This window comes from Balaenoptera ricei, chromosome 15, assembly GCF_028023285.1.
Source record: "Balaenoptera ricei isolate mBalRic1 chromosome 15, mBalRic1.hap2, whole genome shotgun sequence".
NCBI classification, from domain to species: Eukaryota; Metazoa; Chordata; class Mammalia; order Artiodactyla; family Balaenopteridae; genus Balaenoptera; species Balaenoptera ricei.
Window position 1 is genome coordinate 19502930 of NC_082653.1, and position 14481 is coordinate 19517410.

At 47.9% G+C, this 14481-nt stretch overlaps 1 long non-coding RNA gene across 1 annotated transcript in view; it reads left to right on the plus strand.

The window, feature by feature from the left end:
- The first annotated feature begins 518 nt into the window (after positions 1 to 518).
- Positions 519 to 14481, plus strand: part of LOC132349093 (uncharacterized) — a 46086-nt gene continuing 32123 nt past the window's right edge. Inside the window, exon 1 of the long non-coding RNA XR_009497619.1 lies at positions 519 to 749. This is a non-coding gene — a long non-coding RNA (uncharacterized LOC132349093). The remainder of the gene's footprint in view (positions 750 to 14481) is intronic.

A 14481-nucleotide genomic window follows, 5' to 3' on the forward strand; every position in this document is an offset into this window, starting at 1 on the left:
ACGTGTGCTTATTTGCCATACATGCACTCTCAGAGTCACGTGCACACACACATGCATGTACATTGCACATGGATCCACAGGTGTGTATCCATGCCCGTGTGCATGCATGTCCAAATGCTCATACACAGCCATTTACACGGTGTGCATGGAATGTGCAAAATTATGCACATGCCCGTTTGGATTTATACTCGCACTGAAATACAATTGCTTGCATACGTATATACACTCTCACAAAATGCACGTGGGTCACATACTCAAACACACACGTTGTATGTTGAACACTGGCCTTCATATTCATTCACACACAAGCACCATGTCACAAGTGAAATGTGGCACTGGTGGGGTTAATGGAGGCCCAGACTCCCATAAATATTTATACGAAGCACTCAAGCTCTCAAAGTGGGAGACGAAACCTCTCCCTGCAAGCCGCTGTAAATCACGCAGCTGCTGTGTGGTACCTGTCAGATCCAGGGCTGTGTGATCCTGGACTTGTTCCATGAGGGCAGCCATATACGTGCTGGAGCACACGGCCCTCTCCCCGCCTCATCAGGCATCCCAGCAGATGTGCCAAGGTCGGTCCCCGCTCCGAGGATTCTTCTGTGAGCAGCAAAAGGAAGCATTTGAACACTGCTGCTACTGCAAGTGCAGGGTTGGGGTGGGGGGAGGTAAGGGCGAGGCTTTTTGTGAATATCTGAGCCTTGTCCTCTCCAGTGAAGAGAGAAGTTATCCCGGAGGGCCTTGGAGAGCAGGTGGGTGCAAGAGAGGGCTGGGGGTCCTGGGCTGATCCAGGTTCACTGCAGCAGGGACTCCAGCTTCTGGGGTTGAGCTCACCTACTAAATTTTGGGTCCCAGGAGCCTGCCGAATGGCAGTGTGCCGTAGCTGCTATAACCCTGAGTTCAGTGAATATTCTGCCTCCAATCCTGCCACCTCAAAGCATTCATTCAATCATCGAGCAAATATTTGTTGTGTCTTCCCGATGCCAGGCACTGTGCTAGGTGTTGGCAATACAACAATGGGCAAAACCAGAGACAATCCCAGCAAACAAATCCTCGTGCGGTTTACAGTCTAGCAGGAGAGAAAGAGAGAGAGAGAGAGAGAGAGAAGAGAGAGAGAGAGAGAGATGCAGTTAGATGTTACACTAACCAGGGTATAATTTCAAAAGGAGATAACTGTTATGGAGGAAAGAAACTGAGCCCTCTGAGAGCCTATGTACAACAAAGAAGCTGACACAGACTGGGAAAAGAGTGGTCAGGGAGGGCTTCCTGGAGGAAGTGATGTTTGAGTAAAGAGCCGAAGCCTGGGTAAGAGTTATCCAAGTCAGGTGGGTAGGCGAAGAACATTCTAGGTCTAAATTTCTTTTAGTCTTAATTTTAAAATAAGTGATCAGGATCTCTGTCTCCTCCCTGATTTTCTCTTCTACTTTCTCACCTTGCTCACTATTCCTGCCACACTGACTGCCTGGTGTTTCTGGAACTTGCTGGTTACCCTCCTTGCTTAGAGCATTTGCTTGAGCTCTTCCCTCAGCCTGAACCACTCTTCCCCCGGATAAAACTGTGGTAAACTCCCTCACCGCCTTTAAGTCCTTGCTCCCATTTCACCTCCTTGATCAAGTTTATCCTGACCTCCCTACTTGATCTGGCAACCCGCTCCCTTCCTCCTGCCTGGGCACTCCTGACCTGCCTTATTCTGCTCTACCGTTTCTTTTTTTGTTTTTGCCCCATAGCACTAATCACCTTAGGACACTGGATTACCTCTTCATTTATTGCTTATTTTCTGGTAAATAAGCTCTGTGAGGTCACTGTCTGATGGCTCTTTTGTTCACTGATGCTCCTAAACAAGATGAGTGGTGCCTGGCACTGTAGGACCTCAATAACCCAATAATGGGCTGAATGAATATGTGTTGAGTAAAATGTATTTAAAGAGGAAAGGGGCAATAGCTGTGAAAGCATGGGTTTGAGGTCCTGGCTATCTGTATTTACCTGTCTGTCTGTCTATCTATCTATCTATCTATCTATCTATCTATCTATCTATCTATCAGCCAATCTATATACCTGTTCATTTATCAACCATCTATCTATCCATCCAATCTATGTATCTATTCATCTATCAATCATCTGCCTATCAATTATCTATCTATCCATCCAATCTATGTACCTATTCATCTATCAATCATCTATCTGACTATCAATTATCTATCTGTTTATCTATCCATCCAATCTATGAATCTATTCATCTATCAATCATCTACCTGTCTATCAATTATATATGTATCCATCCAATCTATGTATTTATTCATCTATCAATCATCTGTCTATCAGTTATCTATCTGTTTCTCATGTATCTAGTTTTTTGATACTCCTTAAAATACATACTGCTAAAAAAATTTTTTTAAAGGTTGTGTAATCATGCTCCAAAATCTTGTATATGTCAGTGGTGCACTTTGGGATACATTTTGGTGTCCGTGAGGAGAAAGGCTGACATCTGATAGGAGAGGGGATACATTTTGGTGTCCGTGAGGAGAAAGGCTGACATCTGATAGGAGAGGCAGGTCGGGGAGCGCTGGGGTGTGACAGCAGGGGAGGGGGAGTTGGCGAGGGGGCCAGAGCAGAGCTTAATCTCATTGTTTCCCCCTAGATTCTTGGTGGGTCTTTGAAGAGAAAAAGGCAGGGTGGGGCGGATCAGAGAAGGGTCTTGTCAGGATGCTGAGGGCAGGGAGCTAGCCAGTTTCCCACCCGTTGCTGACTGCCCTCCCTCCCCCAGTTTATCCTGTCCCTCGCTCTAATCTCAGGCAGAAAAAAAGGCTCCTTCTCCCAGTTGCTTTCTGAGCTGAGAAGAAAGCTTCCTAAATACTTTGTCCCCTTGACAAGTTATTTTTAAAAAGAAATAATGTCTCTGAATCCAACATTTGTGATTTTTTTTTTTTTTTTTTTTTTTTTAGAGAAAACACTCCACAAATCAACAGCTCTCTTGTTTTAAGCGATTGCTAGAGTTTGGAGAGCAGGCTGCTTGGTAAACACACTTTGTAAACATCCAGAAAAGATTGCATTCAGTGTCCTCCAGTCAAAATCAACCTTCCCCAAGCTCCTGCTTTGTGTTTCATTGACATAGGAAGGGGCTCTCTAAAAGCAGACCAAAGATGAGTCTGCTGCAGTTCCCGGAGGACATTTCTTCTGGATAATCCGGTCTGGGAAATGTAGGCACATCTGTGAGCAGCCCCTGACCCGACTCCCTAGCCATTTGGCTCTTTACCTCACACTGGAAGGGATCAGCCATTCTGCCCATCTCACAGCTGGGTAAATAGAGTCAGGGGCATCTTTTCTCCAAGCAGAGCTGGGAGAGAATGTGTCTCCGGGTGCCTGTTAATACCACGTGGCCAGTGAACTCTTCCAACTTATTGTTTTAGTTCTTGAAAAATAAGCTGATTTCTTGGGGCCAAATCTGCATTTATATCCTCCATTTCTGGCTTTTTCCACCACCACACCTTAGTCTGGAATGTCCCCGCTTCTTTTTTGGTTAATTCCTAGAGTCTTAATAAACTCGTTTTCCAGGCCCCACCCTACTCCTCCAAGACTGCCTGGGCCCTCTTTCAAAAACTTACCTGTGAACATGTCACTGTCTTGTTGGCAAAATCAACAAGTCATTGGTTTGTCTTTGCCCTGGAAGAGAGCAACTTTCCAAATTGCAGTTTTGTCTAAACAGTGGCTTTGGCAGTACAAGATGCTGAGCCCAGATTCTGAGGCAATTTGGGGAAGGTCAAAGGTCAGAAGCGAAGTGCAGTGGCCCCTGGGAAGTCTGTCCTGGCCTTCAGATGACCTCTAAAGGGAACCCATATTTGCCTGCCTGTCGGCCTGTCCAGCTTCTGTCTCCTTCAAGGTCAACAGAGAGTGAATTTTCTCTGGGTTTTATACTTTTATATAGTAGGAAAGTTATATATGAATTGGATTATAGGCATCTTGTATCTAGAAAACCTTTCTCTTGCTTGAGATCTCTAAAAAGAATGACTCTGCTGTGTTCTCTTGGGTGGCACCTTCCTCTCTCTGTTGGCATGATGGAGAAGAGTGACCAGAAGACCAGGAAGGGCCCTGAAGTCCTGCTCTCGAAAAGTAGAAGCATTAGGTTGAAACTTATGAAATTATTGATATGTGATAGATTCATTCTGCAGAACCTGTGAGCCTAAAGTTGGTTCTTGGGAATCTTCCAGGGCATGTTATTCAAAGGATGGCTTGTAGGTAACAAAGGAATTGGTGATTATTAGGACCCAGAATGGGATCACTAAGAACACACCATGTCAGACTCATCCTATTTTTATCTTTGATGGTCAGGGGCTGTGGCCTTGAAGAACCTTATTTGACAGACACTTTCCATGTGCCTGGCACTGTTAAGTGTTTTACAACTGTTAACTCACGTAACCCTCACAACAACCTTATGAGGCAGGGGAATAATATTATCTCGATCTTCTGGATGATGAAACGGAATCAGAGAGGTTAAGTAACTTGCTCAAAGATGCACAGCTAGTAAGTGGCAGTGCTGGGATTCAAACCTAGGCTGTCTGAATTCAGAGTCTTTCTTTGTTTTCAACTATTATACTCTTCTGAGACTGAGGATTGGATGATAGGTGAGGTAGAATTTGGGACTGGTTGAAAAATGCTTCTGGGATTATATCCAGTGGAGACTTGACTCTGGGAAGAGTATGTCTGCCACCACCAGACCACCCTGCACCCTCCCTTGAGCTATTTGTTCTCCACTGGGGACATTGCTTTAAAATTTTTTTTGAGATATAATTGACATATAACTTTATATTAGTTTCAGGTATGCAACATAATGATTTGACGTTTGTGTATATTGTGAAATGGTCACCACAGTAAGTCTAATTAACATCCATAACCATCCCTGGTTACAAAAATTTTTTTTCTTGTGATGAGGAGGGATCTTACCTTTATTTTTTTAATTACAAAAAATTTTTTTTGCAATCCAATTTTTAAAATTATTTATTTATTTATTTTAAAATTAATTTTTATTGGAGTATAATTGATTTACAATGTTGCATTAGTTTCTGCTGTACAGCAAAGTGAATCATTTATACACATATGTATATCCACTTTTTTAGATTCTATTCCCATATAACTCATTACAGAGTATTGAGTAGAGTTCCCTGTGCTATACAGTAGGTTCTTATTAGTTAGCTGCTTTACATATAGTAATGTGTATATGTCATTCCCTGTAAATTAATTTTTCTGAGATAGTGACAACTAGTCAACTAGTCAAGAAACCATTGATGGCTCCCCTTGGCCTCCTGGGCAAGTTCCAAATTCTTTAGCCTGGCCTTCAGGGCCCAGCACTGGGAGCCCTTGTTCCTCACTCGGCATCCTGTGCTCGGGCCAAATTGACCCCAGAACTGGCCCTGGGTTCTCCAGCCTCCACACCTTGGAGGTGTGTTTCCCCATGAAGTTCTTTGTCACCCACAGTCCTCCCCTCTTTAGATCACCTCCTTCTTCAATTGCTTCTAGGTCACAGATAGGTTAAGCAACTTGTTCAAGGATGCACAGCTAGTAAGTGGAAGTGCTGGGATTTTTTTCTGATATCCTTACTGGAGCTGGAGTGGGGGCCTAGATGGAATTCAGCTTGTAGAGTCAGGTAGACCCGGGTGTAAACCCAGCCCCTCCTCTTACTGGCTTTGGGGACTTAGGTTCCTACTTCGCCTCTCTGAGTCTCAGTTGCCTCTTGGTAAAATGGGGAGCATCTTGCCCACTTCTTCTGGATTCAGGGGAGATCTGATGGGATATGGCCTGTCAGTGATGGCTGGTGGGTGGTGTGATTTCTGGGAGGGCGTGGCTGGGCTGGTCAGAGTCTCCATCGGATGATGGAAGTTCTGGAGAGAGGGCTGGATCTGAGCCATCTCTGGTCCCCAGCAGTGTCTTTCTGAAAGGGTCCGGCCTTTCAGGTAGGAGGCAGGAGCTCAGGAAACACTCCTAGAAGTAACCTGGAAGGATTAGATTTAGCCGCAAGCCAGACTCCCACATTGCAGCTGGGAGACTGTCAAGCAGGTCTAACCGGTCCCATCCTCTGGCCAGGATCTCGGGGTCAATTTGCATGGAAATTGATTGGCAAGGAAGGCACTGGAAGGCAGTGTGCAAACCCCAGCAGGAGCTCCTGGGAAGTGGGATTTACAGCCTTGAACGTACTGTGGGAAATAAGCTGGAGTTTCAGCCCTGAGTACGAATAGTCTCCCCCCCACCAGCTTTTTCCAGATGCTCAGAGCCCAGGGAACCTTGACTCACAGGGCTAGCCAGCATTTTTCTGGCATGGTCGCAGTGCACGCTTGCCTTCCGCCTTGGGAACCACGTTTTGGAGAGAACATCTTGAGTCTTTAGGCTGAGGGCTTGGGTCCCTCACTTGGTGACAACACAGCCAGTTTTTGGTAGCCGTATTTTATGTGAGTCTGTGTGGTGAGTGTGTCCTGGTGCGCATGCGTGTGTGGGCACAAGGGCCCCTGGAAGGGTGTGTGTGCACGTGTGTACACAACCACAGAAAAACAGTGTGCCTTTGTGGTTAAGATGGGGGACCCAGAGTCAGGCTGCCTGGGTTTGATGGTCACCTCTGCACTTGCTGGCCCGGTGATATCAGAGAGATTACTTCCACTGCAAGGTTTCAGATTTTATATCAGCTGAACGGAACTCTAATAATGTTGAGGAGTTAAAGCTCTCATGAGAATCAAGTTAGATGTGCATGTAAGGTGCTTAACATGGTCCCTCATGCATAGCTGCTCAGTAAAGAGTGATCGCTATTTTCATTGTATTATACATCTAACGTGGGTAATATTGAAGGCAGGAGTGTAGACTCTGCCTTCAAACCGGAATGTCAGTTCCAACATGTTCTAGCCATGTGGTTTTGCACAAGTTACTTAACTGCTCCTTTAGTTTCTTCATCTGTAAAAATGAGGATGATAACATTTGTACCTGTCTCACAGGGTTGCTGTGTCACAAGGTGCTTAGAACAGTCAGTGCCTGCTGGATACGTGGAGCTCTGTGCGTTAGGTGCAGTTATTATCACCGTCGTGATCTCCATGGTGACCATCACCGTCTTCATCTCCAACTCCATCTTCACCATGGTGATCATTACCTTGTTAGCCACTGTTGGTACCCACTTACTCTTCTAGGGGAAAGTCTGTTGGTGAGGGGAGCTCTAAGGCAATTAGTCCATGCTCAGACCATAGAGAAGGCCTGATGAAGTCTCCAGGCATCATCTAGGATAGCACGTGGCCCCAAGTTCAAGTCTTGCCCCGCTGCCTTGGTCCCTCTGTTCACAAGGGACTGTCAGCTACAGCCTGTCCCTCACAAGGCACTCTGGGTGAGGAGCTAGCCTTCCACACCCCAGTTGGCCTCCTAATAATGACACCTGGCTCCTCTCCAGCCAGGAGGGGTGCAAGAGCCTGGCTGGCCCAGCCTTCCGGGCCCTGAACAGCTGACTGGTGTCCACATTTGCCTCCTTATATTTATTTATTTATTTATTTTTGGCTGCGTTGGGTCTTTGTTGCTGCCTGCGGGCTTTCTCTAGTTGCAGCGAGCGGGGGCTACTCTTCATTGTGGTGTGCGGGCTTCTCACTGTGGTGGCTTCTCTTGTTGCAGAGCACGGGCTCTAGGCGCGCGGGATTCAGTAGTTGTGGCTCATGGGCTTTCTTAGAGCACAGGCTCAGTAGTTGTGGCACACGAGCTTAGTTGCTCCGCGGCATGTGGGATCTTCCCAGACCAGGGCTCGAACCCGTGTCCCCCTGCACTGGCAGGCGGATTCTTAACCACTGCGCCACCAGGGAAGTCCTGCCTCCTTATAAAGGGCCTCCGATTCATCCCTCAGGAGAGCAAGGACTAGCCTTCTTCCTCCAACCCAGGCAGGGGCTTCTCCCGGCCACATTGGCAAGACCCCAGCTTCTGCAGTGTGCCAGTTCTGACCTGAAACTCTGGCTCCACCACGCTGTGTGGCCCGGGGAGGCCAGGTAATCTTTCTGAGCCTCACGTCCCTCATTTGCAACATGGCTATAATCATATTAATCTGGCGGGGCAGTAAAGGAGAGATGAGGAATGAATGAGAAAATGCACATAAAGCAGTAAGTGCAGCGACCTGCACGGGGCAGGTTCTCACCAGAAAATATGGCCCTTTCTGCCTTCCCCTCCAGCCCCCTCCTAGTCCTGGGGGATCCCAGGGGCCAGGAGATGGTCATAACAGATGGACCAAAGGGCTCAGAACTGCTCCCCAACAGGGCCTTCTGGAAGCAGGGACAGGGTGCGTTCCCCTTGGGGGAGAGAACGAGGATGGGTGGGCCCTGAGCCCAAGGTCTGTTGAGACCCAGCCCTCTGCACGTGCTGTGTGTGTGAACTCACCACCTCTACCTACTGGACACAGGTTACAGAGCCAGAGGTCAGGGGCTGCTCACCACGCCCTTCCTGGTGTCCCTGGGAACTGAGAGGGTCAGGAGCAGGTATAGGGGCCACTGGCCGGCACTGGGGAGTGGAGTGTGTGTGGGTAAGTGAATGAAAGCCTGCTGTTCTTCAGGCATTAATCCCCCTCCTTCACTCAACAAACACTCTGTGCTCAGCACTTCTGCACCCCCAACCTCTCTGATTCCCGTGTCATCCTACAGTAACTCTGAGTGGTTGTGAGTCTGTGCTCTCAGGTGGCAGCTTGTGAAGGACTGGGGTTTGTGCCCAAGTCCTCCTTCTAGGTGGCTGAGCTAGGGTTTGAACTGGGGTCTGTACACAGGTCCTAAGGGGCTTGGATTCCAGGATGAGGAGTTCGGGGATCACCCTGCAGTGATGGAATCCTGCCGCCATATCACTGCTGTGTCACGGAGCCCGGGGCACAGCTGCTTGAACTAAGAGTGGACATTTGATCCCAGCTGGGCCAAGAAGCATCAGTTTCCCAGAAATTAGAGTTTGGATTCTGGGGTGCTGGTTAGAGCGTGGTGGGAGCTGGGAAGGAGGAAAGGGTGGGGAAGGAGAGTCGGGGCAGCTTCAGCTGGTCCTTGTGCCTGAGGAGCTGGAGAAGGGCTCTCTGCAGAGAGGGAAGGATGAAGTTGGCATATAGAGAAAGCTGAAGAGGATTAGGATGGCTTCATGAAGCTGGGTATAATAGAGTGAGCCGAACTACCACAAATCAGTGAAAAATAGGAGGCAGTACATAAAAGCAGGGTGAAAGGGTGAGAGTGAACCAGAAGTGACATTATGGTTCACGTGTGGCATAAAGTCCATGTTGAGATGGGCCACAGAGTTGCCTCTGGGCTTCCTGGTGGCCAATGGGAAGAGGCAAAAAAGACCACCTTTAAGACCCATAGTGCTTCTCAAGGAAACATAAACATTGTTGGCCCTGGGGCTGGAGAGAAATTTCTCTGGTGGACGGTCAAATACCCAGACAGATTTTTGGTCGGGGAGAGATGAGTAGAAGTAGCAGAGTCTGCTCTGGGAGTCAGGAGACCGCATTCTGGTCCTAACTTCACGTGTGAACTTGGATGGTTGCTTAGCCTGTCTGAGACTTAGTTTCCTACTGTGACATGGGGCACCTGCCTTCAAGGGCTCTGAAAATGGACTGACATATGTGATGGAATTACCAGGCCCACAGTTCCTGTCAGTAAGGCTAGGCTCCCTCCCTCCCTCTGTCTGAAAGCTGTTTCCCTTTAATTAAGCTTCTTATTGCTCTCCTGACCTCTTCCTGCCATGGGCTAGCTCCTCCCAAGGTGCACTCACTACCCTTGGGACCAAGGCACAGCCAGGTGGCTCCTGGCATGTTGTCTCCTGGAATGAGCAACGGCCCTCAGCTCCCCGCTGAGACTGCGCCCGTAGCTAACAGAACGCAAGCCAGGCTCCACCAGCCCGCATTCTGCCAGGGCCTCCTCTGTGCCTGGCCCTGGATGGGGCTGACAGCTCTGCCCCTCAGCCCTGCTCAGCCTCCATCGTGTGCTCCTCAGCCCCCTGTACATCTTCCAGCACAGATCCTAGGAGTGGATAAATACTTGTCTGTGTGATAAGTTGTTTTAACATCCATCCCCCAGCTAGGACACATGGGTCATAGGCATGGTGTATTTTGTCCTCCGCTGTTATGTTGGTCCACGCATAGTACGGTGCTTGCTGCATAGTAGGTGCTTGAAATATATTGACTGAATGAATGGATGAATGAATGGATGAATGAATGAACTGAATGAAACCTTGTAATGGTCGGTCCTGGGGAGTCAGGATCACTATCTCCATTGTACAGTTAAACTGCGTTTTCGTCTCATTTTCCACCTCCTTAGCAGGCCAATTTCTACTCGTTCTTCAGGTTTCAGCCAAAACCTTCGTCCTTTAGGAAGGTCACACTAAAGCTCTCGACTGGATCAGGCACCCCACCATTATAGCCAGCCCCCACCTCTCCAAGCTGTGCCCAGGTTTCCTTCCCCCATATCCATCTACTGGGAACTGTTTATTTGGGTTCGTGACCCTCTTAATTCCATCAGTTTCATAATTTTCAGGGTCCAGTGCAAAATGAAGATACAGGGCCTTTTGTTTAAAAATTATGGAGAAGTTTAAGATGGCAATAGACCATTAAAGCAAGCATGGCCCTTTCTAGCTGTGGGGTCCTGTGTGACTACAGGGGTCACATGCCTGTGAAGCTGGTTCTGATTCTGTGACAACACAGACATTGCAGGTCTGGGTTTACTGCTGCCTCCTCCTGCCCTGAGCCTCACACAGTGCCTGGTCCTCATTCGCATCTCATTTAAACATCAAATGAATAAATGAATGAAAGCAGATGTGTGGATAGAAGTTACATAGCCTCTCTGAGCCTTATTTTTCCCATCTGCAAAATGGGAATATCTTGCTTCTCCCCGCACAGGCAGGCAGTGAGGACCTCCTGAGCCTTGGGGCTATGGGATCATGTAGCACGTGTCCTCGAACTAGTCAGTTGCAGGTGATCAGAGGACAGAGGCTGCTCTGTGTGGGGCAGAGTGAGGTTGGGCCTTATCAGGTCAGTGGACTCTGCTCTCTTCAGGCGGCCAGCCTTCTTCTGATGACATACTCCTACCTGGCTGGAGCCCAGGGATGAGGGACAGACTCTGAGGCTCTCTCCCTTAGCAAGCTGGTTTATTAAATAACTACCACATATCAGGCAATCTGCATGCATCATCTTTTATCCTGTTTGGCAGATGGAGGCATCAAAGTTCAGAGAGTAAAAATGGCACTTCCAAGGCTACTCAGCTGGCAAGGGGCAGAGTCAGCTGGGGAAGCCAGATCTGTTGTCTCTTAGGCTGGTGCCCACTGAGAACGAAAAGTACACACCGTGAGAGATCGGTCCGCAGAACCCTGCATGAGTGTGTATGTGTGTGTGTGCGCTTGTTCCAGTGTACAGGACACCCTGTGTCTCGGCTCGAGACCATGCTGATCTTCCCTGAAGCCCATCCAAGCAGGCCTGCTCGCCCCTGGGTCTGGAGGCCGCATGGATTCCAGGCCGCCCTTTGGTTGGTGTCATCATCACACGTAACCAGCACTGTTAGAATCCATGGGACAAACATAGCTGATTTTCCTGGGGTGCCATTTTTACACACATACTTTATTATATATTGACTTCTTGGCCTCTGTGTTTTATAATTAAGGAAATCCTAGGTTTTTTTTGTTTTTTTTTTTTAAGATTTATTGATTGATTGATTGATTGCTATGTTGGGTCTTCGTTTCTGTGCGAGGGCTTTCTCTAGTTGCGGCGAGCGGGGGGCCACTCTTCATCGCGGTGCGCGGGCCTCTCACTATCGCGGCCTCTCTTGTTGCGGAGCACAGGCTCCAGACGCGCAGGCTCAGTAGTTGTGGCTCACGGGCCTAGTTGCTCCGCGGCATGTGGGATCTTCCCAGACCAGGGCTCGAACCCGTATCCCCTGCATTAGCAGGCAGATTCTCAACCACTGCGCCACCAGGGAAGCCCAGAATCCTAGTTTTTAAGCTTAAAACTGTACTAAGACTTTTGGGATACCTGTAGAAGCTTGCTTTAAAAAAAATTAAGGAAAGGCACAATGTAAACAGAAAAAAAGGAAAGAAATCCTTCTGTCTCACTACAAAACCATCATGAATTTATAAACCTCCCCCACACACCATATACACAGACACCATACACACACACACACACACACACACACACACACACACACACCCTTTCAAAGGCTCCAGAGGCCAAAGTCTGACTACCCACTTTGAAAACTGGAATTTGAATGTTTTTACAGTAGGGTGACACAAGCCTAACTTCTCCCTAGAGTCTTACATCCCCCCACTTCCCGTCTTGTGCCTCAAAAGCATTGTGTTTCTGAAACTTGGCAAGATGGACACTTTGTTTTAAACAAAAATGGGTCCAACCTACACCCAGTGTTATGAAACATTTTTCTTTTGCTTAACAACATGTTTTGGACATCTTGTCTGTACAGAGTCTGACCTCACACTTTTAAACAGTTGCACCATGTTCCAAAGATCTGTAGCTTGAAACATTGTTCTTTATAATAAAGTGGCAGTGGACAGCCTCTGGAACAGAATGTGTCAAAAAGGAGACTTCAAAGAAATGTCCTGCTTGGGGAAGCTCACTGAGGTCAGGCTCCCAGAAGCGTGGGGTCTGTGGATGCAATGGCTTTGGCCTTCGGAGGAACTTAGGTTGGAGGTGCCCGGCCCGTGGGAAGGAGCACGGGGTTCCGTTCTTCGTGCAAGGGAGGCACTCTCTTACTCACTGATTCCCACCTTCATGCTCATATGTTAACACACTTGCCCACATTCCTACACACACACACACACACACACACACACACACACACACACCCTGTCACACACTGTAACTGCTGTTGTAAATGTGAACCTGACCGTCATGTCCCAAGGATGTGGAATGGGCATATTAAAACACCAATTGAGCCCTTACTGGATGCCCAACAGTGTCATAGGAACTTCATGGGTCATCGAGTGTGGTTCTCAGAATGAGAGGTCCTCCACCAGATGAGGAAACTTTGAGGCTCAGCCAGGAAGCGATGTCCCCACAGACACACAGAGGGTCAGTGGCCGAGTCAGATCAGCACCTCTCTGCCCCTTTCAGATCTGGGAGGAGCTATCCAAACCTGGCCAGATGGGACCTGAGAATTTAAGCTGGAATGCTCTTGAACTTGGAGACTGTAGCTTGTCCATTGCCGGTCTGGCCACCTCCAGCCTCTTCCAGTGTCCTGAGCTCCCGGACAGATGCCGAAGAGAGATGCTTACTGATGGATTCGACTGCCACAAATGTAGAGCTAGGACGGCCTTTTCCCATTTGTGGAGGCAGAATAATGGCCTCCCGGAGATGCCCCTGTCTTAATCCCTGGAACATGTGAATGTGTTATCTTACCGTGGCAAAATGGACTTTGCCTTTATGATTAGAGTTTGTGACCTTGAGATAGAGAGGTTACCCTAGATTCTCCGGGTGGGGCAAATGTCATCACAATGTTCTTAAAGGTGGAGAAACTTTCCCACTTGTGTACAGAGAAATGTGGTGTGAAGCAGGGTTGGAGAGACACAACATTGCTGGCTTGGAAGAAGGAGGCAGGGGCTGTGAACCAAGGAGTGTAGGCAGCCTCTCCAAGCCAGAAAAGGCAAGGAAACCAATCCTCTCTGAGAGCCTCCTGCAGACACCTTGATTTTAGCCCAATGCGACCATGTCAAACTTCCAATCTATAGAACTGTAATTAAGACTATAATATAGAACCACCATTTATCCGGGAAAATCCACTTACTCATTCACAGGGCCCTTCCTTGGTTGTATCACACACATGCACGCACACAGTCAATGCTACTTGGGTTGAGTTTGGTTTATGACTCCAGGCATGGTGCTAAGTAATCAGAATAGTAATGATAATACTATTAATGCTGATACTGATGGTAGTAACAATAGCAAACACTGAAATCAACCCGCCATGAGCACTGGCTAAGTGCTTATATTTATGAATTCTTATAGTTCTCATGACACCCCCAGGAGGCAAGTAACTCTTAGTAACTCTATTTTACAGATAGAGATATCGAGAGGCAGAGAGGTTAAATAATTCTCCCAGGGTCACTCAGCTAAGAGGTGGAGCTGGGATTTAAACTCTGGCCATCTGACTCATGTTTATCTGCTCACCACATACATCCCCTCACATTTTCACAGAAAATCACACAAGCACTTCACGCGGCTCTGACCAGCCTCATTGGCCCCAGGGTGCATGAGAGAACTGGGTGGAGAAAGCTGAGTTCAGAAACCCTGGCTCCAAAAGAAGATTTTCACGGGCAGTTCCTGTCAAAGCTTCAAACAATGCATTCATAAGAAAAAAAAGTTGCTAATTTCCCCCCCCCCCCCCCTTAATTTCACATCTCTTTTTGTGAAACTTCACTCGTTTCAACCAGATGATGGGTTCCATGTGTAATTAAACGTGAGTCAGTGTGTCTGGCTTGGCAGGATTCTTCAGACCTGTCAGCTCTCAGTAGAGGCTG